The sequence below is a fragment of the Gracilinanus agilis genome, chromosome 3, assembly GCF_016433145.1.
Source record: "Gracilinanus agilis isolate LMUSP501 chromosome 3, AgileGrace, whole genome shotgun sequence".
In the NCBI taxonomy this organism is placed as follows: domain Eukaryota; kingdom Metazoa; phylum Chordata; class Mammalia; order Didelphimorphia; family Didelphidae; genus Gracilinanus; species Gracilinanus agilis.
Genome location: NC_058132.1, coordinates 449,729,668 through 449,734,605, shown reverse-complemented (window position 1 = coordinate 449,734,605; position 4,938 = coordinate 449,729,668).

Here is a 4,938-nt window from a genome sequence, read left to right as displayed (position 1 = left end):
GTTCACAGTGCTGGCTGCGTCCCCTAGGCAACCGAAACCTCTTCCGGCCCTGAGGCTCCGTCCTCTCCAGGCTCCTCCTTTCTGCTTCCTCTTTCAGAACCCGCAGAATTAGCCCTGTGTGAGTTCCGGAGGTTGGATGGGGAATTTGGAGGGGTGGGCGGTAAGGAGGGAGTGCGCATGCTTAGCTAATGAAGCGTGCAGAAAGCATTTCCGCTTTCAAGTAAATCTCTATCCTGGAACAGGTTAATATGAGGGATGAGGCTTTTGAGGGTGTGGGGGAATGACGGGCGTAGCCTCACAGCCGCATGGGAAATGGAGTCCTTTCCTTTCTTTCTACCTAGGTAGTTTGGGCCTCTGGGAGCGCCTTCGGCAACCGAGCGTTCTCTTCCCTCGAGGTTAGCTCCTCCCAAGAGTAGATGCCTTTATGGGAAACTGCGTTTACATTGGTTCCTGGCTGGAGGGATTGTCCCTCCTTGCAAGCCCCATCCCTTTTTTTTTTTTTTTTTTTTTTAAACCTTAGTGGGACTCTTCCAAGTACTAGCTGACCTGAAGCTGGATCACGGAACAAGCGCTCTGAGGGATGCTTGGTAGCTGCTGGCTGCTGGCTTCAGGGGAGAGTTTGCAAAATTTTAACTTTGCATTTTCCCATTATGTCAAGTTGTGGGGCTGGGGTGCATATCAAATTCTCTGACTTTTGTTTTAAAGGGCATAGGAGCTGCCATGAGAGTGCCCAGACCCTCCCAGCACTACCCTCCTCCTGAGGGAGATGGAAACAGGATCTAATTTAGTTCAGGACTACCAAGCTCTGGAGAAAAAATAATCATCATAGATCAACTTTATGTAAAATGTGCCAAGTACTTTGCTTAACCTCCTACCCACTAATTGATAATGCAGGTTACTGACCCACTTATAAAAGACAAAGGAACTTCTGGACATTTACTTTTTGTTTTCTTTATTTTTTGGAATTCTTTGGGATAGCTACAATCTTCAAACTGCTGTTACTGCCCAGTTTTTGTTCATCGTCTGGCATATTCCCTTTTATCTTCGGAAACTTTACCGTATTGTTCACAGGTAGTTTCTTGTGACCTTGAACTGTACAACTGTTTTCACATAGGTTGCCATGGATCCCTTAATTACTAAATCCAATTTTTTTTTTCTCATTCTTCATCTCAATCTTCCTTTTTTCTAATAAAACGTAATTGATGACTGCCTTCTGGGCATTTCTCTTCACTGCTATGCTACCTCAAACCTTTGTGCAATTGACTCTCAAATCTACAAAAGCCACCCTAATCTTTCCATTAAATTTTAGTTCCACATCTTTTAACTTAATGCTAAACATAGTTTATATGGCTCATCCATACCTCAAATTCAATATTCCTAAAGTAATTAATAATCTTACCTCCAAAACCTACTGTGTCCAAATTCTTGTCTGTTGACAGCAACATCATCTAGTCACTTCAGTGTAAAACGTCATTTTTGACTCTCTTGCACCCTGTCTCATATCCAGTAAATTATAAAAACCTCTATTCAACCTTTATAATATCTTATATGCATCTTTTTTTCACTACTCATATACCAGCATCCTAATCATCAGCTCCTCTTGCTTATATTACTGTAACCTAAATGATGTCTATTCCTTCAGTTTCTTTCCTTTCTAATCACACAGGTACCAAAATAATCTGATCATGTTATTCACATGCTCAAAAAAATATCAGTGGCTTCCTGCTGTCCATAGGATAAAATACAGTTTCCTTACCCTGGCCTTTAAGGCTTTCTACAATCTGGTTCCGTCCTACTTTCCTAGACCCAACATAGACTATCAATTTTATCCAAACTTGGCATGCTATCTTTTGCTTTTGGCATTCTTCTGAAATGTACTCTCTTCTCATGATGACTTTCAGAATCCTTCAAGGACAACCAAATGGCAAAGTCAATAGAGCACCAGGCCTAGTGTTAGGAAGATTTGCATTCAAATTTCGCTTACCAGCTTTGTAACCCTGGGTAGGCCACTTAATCCTTTTTTGCCCTTAGTCTCTTTATCTATAAAATGAGCTGGAGAAGGAAATGGCAGCCCACTTCAGTATATCTGCTAAGAAAACCCTAAATGGAATCATGAAGAATCAAATGAACAGCAAAAATCTTCCTTCAAGGCTCAAATCAAAACCAACTTCTCTTTATGGCCTTCCCTGAATTCCTCTTTAGCTGCTATTCTTCTCTTCCAAGACATCTCTAAAGTATTTAATCTGGGTCTTTGCCTTTCTTCACTCTCCTTACTTTGCTGCAGTAACTCCTTATGTATATGTGATATCCTCTCTCATACAGGATGAGGATTTTTTGAGGTTTGGAGCTATATCATTACTTGATAACCCTAGCATGAGATTTTAAAGATGAAAGATACAAAAAGCTTGGAGAAAATCTCATGTTATTTCCCAGAAAAATGTGCCTAAAAGAATATTAGTAACAACAGACCTAAATAATAGCTAACTTATAACACCTGAAAGTATTTTATGTTTTCTTAGGTTATGTTAAGAATTGCACTATCAGCTACATTCCCCATTTTTACAACCTTTTAAGGTTAGTAATCTATACATCAAAGAACCTCCTTGGTGAATTTACAAGAAGGGAGTTAGGTAGGTTTTATAAATTATATTCTTTAGAAGATCACATCTTTATAGTCCAAATGATTGAAAAGTATAGAAAATATAACATATCACTGTGCATATTGTCTGTTGACTATAATAAAGCATTTGGTTCAGTAGAGCAAAAAATTGCCTTAAAAGCTCTCTAAAGAGGAATTTCTTATGCATGTGTAAAAATCATGCAAAATTCATTCAAAGGGATAACAGCAGAGATGATTTCATTCAGTGATGCTCTGATATAAATATTAAGTGGGGTATGGAACAGAGAGATGTATGATTGTCAGAGGTATTTACTATTATTTTATTGCAGAGTCCATGTAGGAGAGGGATTCTGTTTGATAAGTAAGGTCCTCCAGATGCTCCCACTGGCAGATAACATTGTATTGATTGTATTATGCCCTGGAACATTGCAGAGCCTTCTATGTCTGCCATAATAACTCATAAAAGGTGTCCTAATTAGTAATCTAGTGGGTAAAGAATTCTTATTTTTCAGATAATGATTTGTTATTGTGTAGAGAAAACCCTTGGAGCTAGTCCATGAATACATGTATTTTGGATGGTCACTACACATGGCTAATGAGCTTGATCCGAAATTGAACAGGGGAAGAGTTAGTCAGATGATCTTTAGGAAACTGTGCTTTATTAATCCCAAGCTTCACCCTGTAACAAAGGCACTTTCAAACTAATAGCATTCCTCCATTGACAATAAATGGCTGCATATTTTAAATTACCAGTCTTTGAACAACTGAAATTGAAGGTCATCCAAAGAGTAATGGAGAGATGTGTTATGGGTAAGGTAAACTTTATACTTAAAGGAATGATAAAACTGAAATAAATGATGTTATCAGAGAGACATAAAAGAAAAAAGAGAGACTTGTGATACACTGGACGTCATAAAATGAAAAAGATATAGACCATAGGTATCAGTCTTAAATTCCTGGGTGCATGGAACCAAATTAAAAGGCAAGGAGAAATTTTTAACAAAATAAATAAAAATATAGTATAGCACAGATAATATTAATTTGTAGTTTTCCTAATCAATGTATTGCCTGACTGGATCTATTTGTATTTGAGTTTGACTCTAATGGCCTTCAAATCTGTAAATTGTGCCAGCCATTCTGGAAAGCAAATTTGGAACTATGACCAGCCCCCAAAACAACAAAAAAAACCCCAACCTCTATTAAATTGGACATACCTTTTCTCAAAGAGATCAAAGAAACATCAAAAAATATAAAATAATTTTATAGCAGCTTAGTGGCAGAAAATTGGAAAACAAAGAAGTACCCAATGATTGTCTAATGATTAAAGAAGTTATATGGTGTAATGATGTTATAGAATGCTACTGTGTTGTAAGAAACAATGAAGGGAATAATTTTAGAAAAACCTGTAAAAATTTGTATGCATTGAAGCAAAGTGAAGTGAGGAGAAGCAGGAAAAGAATTTGTATATTAGCAACAATACTATAAAGACAAACAACTCTGAAAGACTTAGGAACTCTGTAGTATAGAGAGAGGGGGTCATGATAGTTTTTTCAAGCTTTGGCTGAGTTCTGTAATCAGTTAGGGGTTTGGAATCTTGAGAGAGAAAAGTCAGTTGGTTTGTAAATCTCGTGGAGAGAGTTTCAGACCTGCTGAGCTGCTTCATTACCTATCTGTAGAATTGAAATTTAGCCTAGCTTTGAAATATTTATTTAAGAATTGTTATTTTTGGGGCATCTGGGTAGCTCAGTGGAGTGAGAGTCAGGTCTAGAGACAGGAGGTCCTAGGTTCAAACCCGGCCTCAGCCACTTCCCAGCTGTGTGACCCTGGGCAAGTCACTTGACCCCCATTGCCCACCCTTACCACTCTTCCACCTATGAGACAATACACCAAGATTAAGGGTTTTAAAAAAAAAAGAATTGTTATTTTAGACAAACCCTTTGTATCTTCATTTCCTTTATTATTTCCTACCTTCCTTCCCTTACCTTATATGTCTGTGGAGTTAATAAGGAGAGTAAATTAGAGAGGAGTTCAAATCTGTGAAGGGTTTAACTATAATTTGATAGTATTATATATAAAGAAATTAGTCAGTCGTCTTTTATTCCCTTTAGATATCAAGAGCACTTTGTAAGCTGAGTTAAGGCAGGTCCTTGCTCAGACTCCATCTCTGCCTCCCTTCCCCCACCTGAGGTTCCTGAGACAACTGTTAGGGCTTCCTCAATCCACTTTCCTGACAAATCATCCTTTAAAGACAATAAACCCTTTTGTGTTTCAACAGACCTATTAGTATAATTTGTCAGTTATTAAGAGAGGGGAGAAGA